Source organism: Scomber scombrus, chromosome 5 (assembly GCF_963691925.1).
Source record: "Scomber scombrus chromosome 5, fScoSco1.1, whole genome shotgun sequence".
Taxonomy (NCBI): domain Eukaryota; kingdom Metazoa; phylum Chordata; class Actinopteri; order Scombriformes; family Scombridae; genus Scomber; species Scomber scombrus.
In genome coordinates this window covers 11277440-11290006 of record NC_084974.1, presented here as the reverse complement: position 1 = coordinate 11290006, position 12567 = coordinate 11277440, and the positions used below count along the sequence as shown (strand labels likewise).

General features: G+C 36.3%; 1 long non-coding RNA gene across 1 annotated transcript in view; it reads right to left on the bottom strand.

Annotated features, from left to right (window-relative positions):
• Nucleotides 1-2649, bottom strand: part of LOC133980936 (uncharacterized) — a 30904-nt gene extending 28255 nt beyond the window's left edge. Inside the window, exon 1 of the long non-coding RNA XR_009925194.1 lies at nucleotides 2606-2649. This is a non-coding gene — a long non-coding RNA (uncharacterized LOC133980936). The remainder of the gene's footprint in view (nucleotides 1-2605) is intronic.
• Nucleotides 2650-12567: the final 9918 nt, after the last annotated feature.

The following is a 12567-nucleotide window of genomic DNA, read 5'->3' as shown; positions in this document are numbered from 1 at the left end:
TGAAACATATTTTTTTTAATGTCAGGGGATGCATTGATCCATGCTGTTTTTCTCTATCAGCTATAATTCCTTCTGTACACAGTTATATGCTTTTGTGTGTGCAGTCTGTGTATAGTTCACTGAACAAGTCACCTGGGTTACTATCTTACTAACACATTAGTGATCAACAGTAATGTAGTGATTTTCCTGTTACTGTAAAAACGATAAATGTCAGGCTTTTCTTTTGTGATCACAGGGCTTTGTGGAGGCGTGCGTGTGTGTGTGTGTGTGTGTGTGTGTGTGTGTGTGTGTGTGTGTGTGTGTGTGTGTGTGTGTGTATGCAGTTGTTGCACTTTTTGTGTAAATTACAATATGTGTGAAGGTGTTGAATTGACAGCATTTTTGACCCAGTTAGCACCACAAAGAAGGTGTTGGCCCTTTTTTTATGTCTTGATGACAGATTGGATTTCCATTGAAAAGGAATAAAGACCATGGATTTTGTTCCAGGATTACAATTAAAAATACCTTTGCCAGGTTTGCCTCATGCCACATTTTGCTTGTATTTCTTAATAGCTGCAGTTTCTTGTTCAGTATTAAGAGCTCCATATCAAAGCTGCAATAACAGATGGAGGACTGCTGTACTTTTCACAAAATAATACAGCAAAGATCACAAGCATCTTGTGTTGCATTTGTGAAGTTGAAGTGACAAAGTTAAACTGCACTGTCATTGTCACTTGATAGGTATGACTTGACAAACCAGATCAACATTTTTTTTAAAGAACACAAAGTACAACAGATGTGTATTGTATGAAGTAATTAATGAAAACAAATGACAAGGAGATTTTGTTTTTGAAATATTCTAATTTTGTATCATATCAAAACAGATACAGCTTGAAATACAGTAATGTAGTGTAACGTGTGCTTTTTTTTGCTTTGTTTAGACTTTTTACAATATTGGAGCAAGAAGTAAGATAAGCAGCAATAATGAAATAGCTGTAAATATATTTGTTCAAATAATCTGCCACATTATGCCATATTTCAATCATGTGCAGTCAAACTGCTTTCATAATATTATAATATATGTACCCTGTATCTCTCTGAAGGCAGTTTAAATGTTTGCATTTATGCATATCCACATCCACAGTTAATGTTATATTATACTAGTTGTCTGTATATGTAGTATGGTGTATCAATCCTGAATAACCTAAATATAAACATGACATTTAATAAACATTTCTTTGGTGAAGTGTTTTTGATGGCAATGTAGGCCCACTCTGGTCTGAAGCTCTGACTTAAAATATATTCCTTAATTAGTAATGTTATGTTGTTATTATCTGTAGACTTAAAAGACAAACTGAGTAATGGTCTGACATTGTGTTTGAAAAGAACTGAATAAGGTCTTTAAATTTAAAATATGCGACAGCTGCAGAACTTAAGTTACTTCCCCCTAATATGTATTTTTCTACTTTTTTATTTATAAAGTTGATCTGGAATGTGACATATGAACATGATCTTGTGTTTTTATCACCTAGGTGACACGCACACGTACACTACTTTCCCATTACATCTTTACACCTCCATACTGTTTCACACACTTTACAAGAGAGTCTTTCAAATGTGAGGAGCAAGCAGCGGTGGACAGAGTGTGAGAGAGATTGTATGTGAGTTACAGCTGAGGTCCTATGTGTTTGCGAGGGTGTGTGTGTGTGTGTGAGGGTGTGTGTGTGTGTGAGGGTGTGTGTGCGTGTGTGTGTGTGTGTGTGTGTGTGTTGTGTGCACCTGTGTGTGTCAATAGTGGTGTAGTGGGAAATACAAAGTGTATGTGAGAGGGAGGAAGAGAGCTGACAGACTGAACAGAGGACAGAGAAGTTTCAGTGTCTCTTGGTCTCCCCATGTCAGTGACTTATTTATTTAGACCTCCCATCACTTTTGTCAAATAATACTATGAAGTAAATACTCTGAGGATACCTTGCAGTGTGCTCCTCTACTCTCACTGTCTTACATATACATGCATGTGTGTTATGTATGTGTTATATCTCTTCTTCTCATCACAAAAGTATAAAACTGAGTCGAAAGCACAGGGATAGCAGAAGTTGAGGTCACTGTGCCTTCATAAACACTTAATAAATACATTTGTGTTATTATTTCTTACTCTATCATGACTCTCAGCTACTTTTGTCAACATGTTTACTTCCATCATGTTTCAAGGCCAATCTCGTGACAGCCGCATGTGTTTTGTGCTCATTGCCATTATTGTATCCATCTATTGTTAGTATCAGCCTTAAAGTCCCCGATCTCACCATAAACGCACCTGCAATGTCATGAATTCAAAATATTTTTGCATGCATCATTGCTGGTTTCACATTATCTTATCTATCATTATCTTGTTGACTTTCATGGTTGAAATGCTAAATAAAAACAAATACAGGTGGTCTGATATTTATGCTTCAACAATAGGCAGTTCTTTAAGCTTACAAACGTTAGAATTTCAAAAAGATGAGTTTAAAGCCGGCGTACAGCAGCGACTAAACAGTCTAGTATGTTAAGTGGTTATTTTAAAGATAAATGCACAGTAAAACTGACCTCAATTTAGGTAAGAGAGAGAGACAAAGAAGAAGGAATTGACCTGTACTGCCCCATCAGCCAGCTGTGCTGCATGTGCGAGTTCTGAAATAGAAACACTTAAAGGTTCAAATGTAAAAACTCAAACTCTCCCTGTCAGTTGTTGCATATTATTATGATTGTAGCCAAGACACATCTGCGAAACTCCCTACTTCCCTCATTCTGATCTCTCCCTCTTACTGTGTGTGTGTGTGTGTTTGTGTGTGTGTGCTCGTGCATGTGTGTGTGTGTTTTGTTCCTGCAGTGAAGCCAAGAACATACTTTTCCTTTTAAAGAAACAGTCAGGAGGGACAGAGTTAGAGAGAGAAGGCTTGAGGCAGAATAAACACCTCCATGGCATTCAGAAAGAAAAGGTACCACCAGTATAAGTGGATAAGGGTTATATAAAAAAGAGATTTTATCAGTGGAGTTCGGCATGCAGTCAAACAGCACTGAAAGATGGAAGAGAGGATAGTTGCGCAACACCACAGAGGGAGACAGTGGGGAATGACGCAGAAGATGATGATTGTTGGATTCAAAATATGCTGTTCATGAAACATTCTGACAGTTATAAAGGATCCTACGACAAAACTGAAATATTCTGTTAGAGTCCAAATCTGTCTTTAGGTTACATCAATTATTTCACTGATAAATTGTTCTTCTAGGGACATAAAGGAATGTTGTTTCTTTTAAATGCATTTCAGTAAAGTTTGTCTTATCGTGCCCTAGATGGTTTTCGAAACCATTATATTTGTCCCTCATGCTGCTGTGTGACTTCAACTCACCATCTCAGATCTTAATCTACCTTGAAGTTGATCACGAGACGCTGTAAGACCAGAAAAGCAGGACGAACCTACAAAAGTCAATCATTACATTATACTCCTGCAGCACGTTTCCTTGTTTGACAGGCTTACAGACAAAAGAGACTCACACCCTGGCATTATGCGCTGTATTTTTTTTAACACTATTATTTAAGGATGTATTATTGTTGACACTGTATTATTATGATTGATGATGATAATGATGATTGTATTATTGTATTATTGTGGTTGTTAATGATGTACTATTGTTGAATGTGTCCTTTTTACTTTTATGTATGTAGATTCTCCATTTGCAAACATTTTATTTAAAAAGTAGAATACAAGGCAAGTTTATAAATGATCATTAATCAATTCAAAGCAGTGAAGCCTCATTGTTTTTGTTTTGTTTCACATAATAAAGTAAAATATATTCATTAAGTTTTGCTTTATGAGAGTCATGTATTCTCCTGGCAATTTTGCTGGAAGGTTTTTATGAGACTTAGAAGAAGTACATCCCTTGGAAGAAGGAAAGTCGAGAATATCTGGGGGAAATTTGTGGACATATTACTTTTGTCTGTCTATAAGAACATTGATCTCTGTTTCCATTTCTTCTGTTGAAATTATTTCCCAACATTTGAGTTTATTTGAAGAGGCAAAAAATATAGCAAAAAAAAAGTAAACTAATAATGCTTAGAATTACTACTTGATGTCTAATGTGTTAATGCATTTCCTATCTTCATTTATATTAAATATATATAAGAGGTTCAAATAATTAGTGGAAGCATCACAAGATTACTGTTTTTGCAAGTCATTAAAAATATTCATCTATTTTTCATCTCCTCTCCTCCCTCTCTTCTCTGTTTTTTCTCCCAGGCAAATAAACTTTATTACCCGAGGCCTTTTACGCTGTGCTGAGTATCACATTTGAGCATTAATGGGGCAATTCTTTCAAAATCCACTTCTAAAAACTTCACACTGTCTCTCTATAATGTGACAGTTATGGCAGTGTCGATGGCTCTTTTAATTTTATTTCGTCTTGCCAAGTATGTCCCCATATATTGTGTAATTCAAGAGCATTTTATAAACTTTAGGGGCAGTTTCACTCACAGCCCGAGCTCATTTCCTGGAAGTTGCTCCCGCCTGCGGTTCAGAACATTTTGTTTCATTTTCCAACTGTGGGTTCCCGTCTATCCCTCCCCCCTCATTCTTCTGCCTCTCTGCAATCTGACCCCATTTCCGTGTAAGAAGGAAGCAAGTAATATACTCTGCTGGAAAAGTGGGAAGGGAAATGAATGAGGGGGGAAAAAAAGGTTTTGGGAAATAGTACAACTTAAGAGAATTCATTAAGAGTCTCGGTGGGAGTTGATACACATGCCGAAGGGCAAAAACATAAATAAATAGATGTAGAGCGAATTAGGAAAGGTTTGGAACTGACATAAGAAAGAAAAGTTGGGAACTGGCATGCCCAGATCTGTCTGGTTGTTTTCTGTAAAAACACTATTGCTCAACTCTGAAGAGTTTATGATAAAAGTGTTGAAAGGTCAGAGTTTTAAAAAGTCTGCAAAGATTTCCTGTAACGAATTTAAAGTCTTTCCTGGCACTAGATACACATATAACAATTACATCCACAATAATATCCTCTTCTGTTTTTGGAGTCAAACACTGGCAAAGGACTGGAGCAGGCAATTTTCCATTCAGTCATAATGGACAACACTGGCACCTTTGTTTCTCCTAGCACTTTGTGAAGTCAGTTCTGTTTACCATTACCATAATAGCACAATGGCTGTAAATGAACTTGAATAAAAATATGTAGACTTTTTCATTGCGAATCCGTGTTGCAGCGTTGTGTAATGCCACCTAACGTACAATTTTGCTCATCCTTTCTTTTTAAATACTTTTTTGTGGACAATACACAATTGAGTGCTGTCAGCAGCACTGAACTTTGTCCATGTCCTTCCAATTTTGGCAAAGGAACACCGTGATTAAATAGTCCCAAAATTAAAGCATCTGCTGAGATCTTGCAGCTAAACGTGGAGCTAAGCGGACACAGGATGAAACCTGGGCAGCAGCCATTGGAGCCAGTACAGCGGGAAAGCACCTCCACACTGAACGAGTCCCAGAGTAGCGACAGATGCAGAAATTTCCTGACAACACACAGAGTCGTCCTTGACATAAGAGACACAATCTGCAACACACAAAAACACACTCAGGATCAGGACACTAACTTGCTGATATAAGCATTTGGTGTGCCAATGTGTGTGAGGGTTTTACAAGAAAGCTCAGTATTTTACTTGGAGAGAGTCAGACTTGGTGTCTATTTATTACTATTATTATGTTTCATATGGAGGTATGGAAACAACAAGATCAACTCTGTAATCCCAGGTATCATTTCCTCACAACACTTTGAACGCTTTCACTTCCCACACTTCACTACACAGAATCACTATGGATATAATAATGATAATCATCATCATCATCATCATCATCATCATCATCATCATCATCATCATCATCATCATGATAAATTACTCCTAGTATGAAAATTAAAAATAATAATAAAAATAACACACAACAGTAGTAATGAAACAGATAAGACATGTTGAGAATAAAATGGTGTGGTATAGTAAAGGCCTTTTAAAAAACAAGATATGTTATGAGAAGTGATTTAATAGATGTTGCAGACTCTGCCAGCCTCAAATCTTCAGGGAATGACTCCCAGAGCTGCTGAAGCCCAGTCGACTTTAGTCTTGAGTCTTCAGCCAATAAGACCGCCGAAGGACGAGGATGTAGAAATGTAGCTAGGTGCACAGTTGTGAAGTGCTTTGAAGGTAATCAGTCAAATCTTATTGAACCACAACTGACTGGTAACCAGTAAAGAAAGATTAAAATAGGAGCAATTGTCATCAAGTATTTGTTAAGCTGAACAGCTGCGTTTTGAACCAGCTGAAGCCATGAGAATTTTTTTTTGGCTCAACCCTGGATATAATTAATTAAAATAATCCAACCAAGATGATTTAAAGTTCAGATCAATGGACAATGTATTTTCCTGCACAACAAAGATGACATTTGAGTTTCATAAAACAACTAATCTATCTTGTCTAATTTCGTGAAGGTAGAAAAGAGGTAGAGGTAGAAAGAATAACCTCATCCAACTGTCCACAAATCCAAATAACATAAATTGAATAGTCTAGAACATTTGCTTTGGTACACAAATAGTACATTATGTGCTTATTGTTAAGTACTAGTGTTGCAAAATCGCTCAAGGAGCTCCTTCTTGCAACACAACTCAGATTATTTGATCTTGCATAAGAAGTTTTTGTTTAAAAAGTCTCATCACTCCTTTCTCTTTCATTTATTATCTTTCAGAACTTGGCAGGTAAATAAAGTAAACATCCAGTATTTATTGCAAAAATGTATACAGCATCCACATGACTAAGCTTGTAATGAATTTTGATGGATGACAGAAGAGCTGTGAACAGAGAATGATTCATTTATTTTTAAAACGCATCTTTATGACTGACCAAACAGTGGGAATTTTATCAATCAATCCCACACAAGGAAAGAATTTGTTTTGTGTAACATCCTTCACACTGAAGTATTGTTTTTACTTTATAGTGAGTGGGAAGGATATTGGCAAAAAGCTGATCTGTCTACATCTGTGATGTGCCTGTTTATTCCTTAAGTGAAAAAAACTTCACACTGAGAAATTTGAGTGGGGTCTAGATGAGAAATGTATGACTCCTCAGAGAAAACACCCTTCTAGAATAGAAACACACACGTGCACACACACGTCCCAGATTTCACTCTGTTACAAGAAAACCACCTCATTTGACTCCTCCAAGGCAAAAAATATTACCTGAGTTTGCAGTCACAGCTTTCACAAAGTTTAGGGTAGAACTGGAATATTGTTATATTTATTTGAACATCTGTTTCTGACGGAGTTTGGCCCACAGCAGAAATTCCTCCAAAACTACACTCTGGAGGAAACCGATAGAGGAAGCCAGAGATTTCCTCATAATTGATGAGCTTTGCAAAAAAATAAATATTTAAACATACTTTTTATTGCTTGATATGCTTACACATATATATTGTACATTGTACACATATATTTGTCTGTCAACTAATTTGCAACATTGTTGAATAATCACTTAAAATCCTCTGTTTTGGTATGGTAGAAAAAGTACAATGTTTGCTTTTCTGTCAGGTACTGAAGTATCTTTTTAGGCCCTGAAGAGCCGTTTTACGCTCAAACATAACACAATAGAACATTTAAAAGCAAGTCTATAAAGTGTTGCAAATCCTTGGCTGGCTAAAATCATAACAGGGTTTTTGGACTGGGCACCACATTTTTTTGCACACTGGTCACACACATTTGTACTCCATGTTGTTTATGAGTTGCATCGTGACTAATCTTGCCTTGAGAAGAAACCCTGTGGAAACAAGTCGAACCAGTCCAGCATCATGCTGATCTGTGCCACAGGCTACACCTTTGAGCTGTGTACATCTTTAACCTCCTCAGTTGATCTGAATACACAGAACAGAACATACTCTTCTTCATGTGGAAAGTTTTGACAAAGTGTTTGACATTTGACAAGAGTTCAGGCTCATCCCTTTATTATCCTTTATAGAAAATGTGTTATGGGTTTAATCATATAATAATTGAATAATGTTCCCACTTGTCATTTTACAACTTGTTTTTATTTCTCTTCCTTTTTCTATTTCCATAAACTATACCATATACTACTGAGAAGAGGATCTGATGCTCTTTCAGTAACAGCGGGCCCTGAGTTTTCTCACAGGCTCAATCGACAAGAATCAAAGAATGAAAACATACTAACCAAGGAAAAGAAACATATTTTATTTTGATCACTTCACTACATTAATCATGCAACTGCTGCTTCCATAGCTCCTACTTCTTGATAGAATATCAACATTTCCAAATAATACCCCAATGATCAATGATTAACAATAAAAAATACCACTGAGTAAAACAAAAGCATAGCAGAACTTAGATAAATGAGGGTGAAAAAGAGAAAGGAAAACACCAGATGTGCTGCATGACATACTTCGCTGCTGCTCCTAAATGCTGACACATAAAGAAAAAAATTCTGACCAGTCATCAGTCATTCTGACCTGCTACATTACTGGTAATGGCACTCATAATGTACTCAGCATATAGACTGACGTAAACAGAGTGATAGTTTCAACATGCAGGAGATTTTCAAAGTTATCCAACACATGCTACAGTATACTGTAACAGGGACTAACAGGTTTTTTTATTTGTTTCCCCATTAGGTCTTTATCATTATAGAATGGAGCTAACTGCCATATTATTATTTAATCCATACACCTTCATTAATTTATGTTTTTTCTAAATTATTTTTAAAAGATATGTTGTTTTATTCATGTTTAAGGTGATTTTGAAACATATAACCTTGGTCAACAACAAATATATTAACCTTGTAGGCTAACTCTGTCTCATTTACAAAACTGTTTTTTTCCTGATCAATGAGTATTGTCCCTGTAAAATCCATGTAAAATCTTACATTGATGAGTTAAAGAAGGCACCTCCAGTGCTTGGAAATGACGCTGTTGCACTATGACTTTAACCTGAAATCTGGACAGTAAGGGTTATTTGTTCCTTTGAACTACTGGTTCTGTCACGTCAAATGACCCTCGTGTGTTTGCACGTTCACTTAGTGAATAGTGGTGCAGTGTGTGTTCAGTGCATGATTTCCAAAGTCCACCATCACTATCAGATTATCTTACACAGAAACATCCTTATCTGTAACATATGAAATAAAGGTGTAGACTCTGTCTATCTGCCTGTCTAACTATATATAAATATCTATCTGGAGAGGCAGGTACTTTCCCCGGTGATAAAGTCAACATGGACTTCTGACCAACTTAACCACTGACTCACTTTCTCTCTCCCCTCTCCCCCTCTCCCTGCTTCCATATCTCCTCTTTCTTTAAAGCCACCCCTCCATCTTTCTTCTGAGGAATCGCCTGATTCAACACAAGCATGAGCAGCTCGGGTTCATCACTTTTCTGTAGCGGCCATATTAGCCCTACAAACCTGCTCCACTGCTGTTGCTAAGTTACTGTAGAGCCTTGTGTGTGCAATGTTTGGCATGTCACCATAGCGATGTTACGGAGGGCATGGTTAAATATTTGCAAACTATCACTTATTAGAAGCACAGGCTGGTCAAACTACATCTATCAGGAGCTTTAGGTGAACCTGAGCCTGGAATAGGAACGGAAATGAAAAAGAAAGGCAACCGAAACGAAAAACACGTGGAGAGGAGAACGATATAACAAGAGTTAAGTTGTCATACTGTCTATTCTACAAATATCACATATTTCAATTTTAAGATTTACTGTATCTACATACACATCTCCATTCATCATCGTTACCATCTTCATAAGGATCAGTTTTGTTTCAGCATTATGGAAATCTTAACATACTCTGTGTGTCCTCTGTGACATATGATGATGAGTAGACACTAAGAGTGAGGCATACTACTGAAAACTTCCCCTCCATTTCCCACCTCAGTGGGTTGGAACAGCCTGAATAGTTCCTATTTTCCTTCTGGCCAGGACTTCCTCAGGAATAAAAAAATACCCCAAAGCAGTAAATACAACTTTTTTTAAAGAATATTACAAAAATGTTTTTCCTTTTTTTTTTTTTTTTGCTTTCTTTTTAAAAAAAAATCAAAATGGCAACAAGAGTTAAGCTGTGAGAGTAAATATTGCTCCTTAAAGCCATGTTAAAATAACATCTGAAAGGATAACAAATACATTATCACAATTTAACTAGATCCACATCTCCATTAATCATCATTAACATCTTACCTAAGGATCAGTTTTGTGTCAGCATTAATGAGAGCTTAACGTTCTCTGTGTGTCCTCTGTGACATATAATGATGAGTAGACACTAAGAGTGAGGCATACTACTGAAAACTTCCCCTTCATTTCCCACCTAAGTGGGTTGGAACAGCCTGAACAGTTCTTATTTTCACTCTGGCTAGGAATCCCTCAGGAATTAAAAAAAATCCCCAAAGCAGTAAATACAACTTAATTTCAAGAATAACAAAAGTTTGTTTGTTTGTTTGTTTTTATTAAAAAAAAAACTGCACAGAGTTAAGCTGAGAGAGAAAAGATTGTGAAATTGCTGCCTTAACTAAGTATTGTACTTGTATACATTTGAGGTTCTTGTTCTTTTCACCACATTTCAGAGGGAAATATTGTCCTTTTTTCTCTACAAAACATATAAAACTGTTACACACTGAACAATCCAACAGTATATCATATATATATATATATATATATATATATATATATATATAATCAGAATTAGCTCCAGCTCCACCAGTAAAATGCTGTTTCCACATGAATGCATCAGCAATCTAAAAATATAACATATAACCATTTCAGTTTGTCTGCTTAACACAACACCCCTACTGATACATTGTGTTTATAATACTTCTGTACTTTTACTTAAACATTTAAGAGGCTGAGGTGACTAACTTGACTTGAGTGTGACTTTATATGTTTTTCAACCACTGATCCAGCTTCCTGATGCAGTTCCCTGTAAAAGCAGACTTTGTGGTTTATAGAGGTAAACACGCGCCTATTTTAGTTAATGATCCATCTATACGGCTCAGACACATTACACAGACACAGCACAAAGCACAATAAATAGATGTGGGCTACACGTTATATATAACTCTCTTCTTCTCTGTCATCTTTACATGCTAATGTGTAGCAAAACGTATTTCCTTTTTTACATTAAGTTGTTTATATTATTTTTAATGCCACAGACATAAACAAATCAATTAAGTGGTCACAGACCATGGATCAGTCTCAGGCTTGCAACCTGTTGCCACCTTTACTCATGTTACATTTTTTCCCACAGCTTAAACATGTTTACACTTACTTTTTTTTAAAAACAACAACAACAAAAAAACAGATGTTGCCTTGTACAAGTCCTAACATATTAGAAAGCAACATGTATACTGGAATGTAATGTAAGAAAACCCCCAGTGGAAACCTTTGCATTAAGTGCTCACTGACTCAATTAGTCAGTGAAGGAGGAAGCGCTACCTGGAAGCCGCTGTCAGCAGGAATTCTCCTTAAAGCTATGTTTATGTGTGTTTGATTGCAAGAATGTAAGAGTGTGTATTTGTGAGTGCCCCTCCCTATTAGGGTGACTTTCCATACAGAAACAAGTAGTGCAAGGTAACCACACACACACACACACACACACACACACACACACACACACACACACACACACATAAACACAAGCAAGCCAAGTGCCCTCCTTACCTCTGTGCCAGTTTATTGGCCTGGTGAGAAAAAGGTCTGAAGAAACTAGAGGGAAATGAGAAGGGAAAGAGAGACACATTTTTACCACACCCATGTAGACAGTCTAATAGAAGTTTTCAGAGTACTTAATACTGTCATGTTAATATTTAGATAAGTCATTTAATATGTCTAGCTGTAGTTATTAATAGCTGAACATGAGATTCCTGTTTGGTAAATCTGTCTGCATAAGAGGCCTCAGTTACAACCTGCCATCACCTACAGCACGATTTTGAACTTAAAAAAAAAACTTCAATGCATTTTTTCAGTTCAATCAGCAGATATGTTTTTTTTAAACTAATAAATAAATAAACCATGATTAATTTAAAAAAGAGGATAATCAGACCATTAATTCAAAAAAAATGGTTCATTTGAATGTATGTAGACTCAAGGTGTTGAGCAGTGAGAGGGATAGCCATATGTAATTATCATGTTGAGATATGAAATTACGATAAGAGCAGGGAGAACATGGACGGTAAGTCACAGTGGAAGTGTGGTTATCATATACCTCATCATTTCTTGAAGCAGAAGTGGGAAGTTACTTTTTATTTATTTAACTTGTGCACTAAATGAATACTCACGTGTTCCATTTTGTGAGAGTTTCAGTCCAGCATAGTTGTGTCATATCTGAAAGTACTTTTGTTACTTTGCAGAATACAAACAGATGTTACATTACACAACAGGAGAGGAGCGTATACTGTGAGATTTGAAGTAAGAGGCCACTTACATCCAACTTCAAATACTTATAATAAATAATTTAACACTTTAAGTTAAACTACTGCTTGGGCGATAGAGCATCTTCCTAATACTTACTTTTATA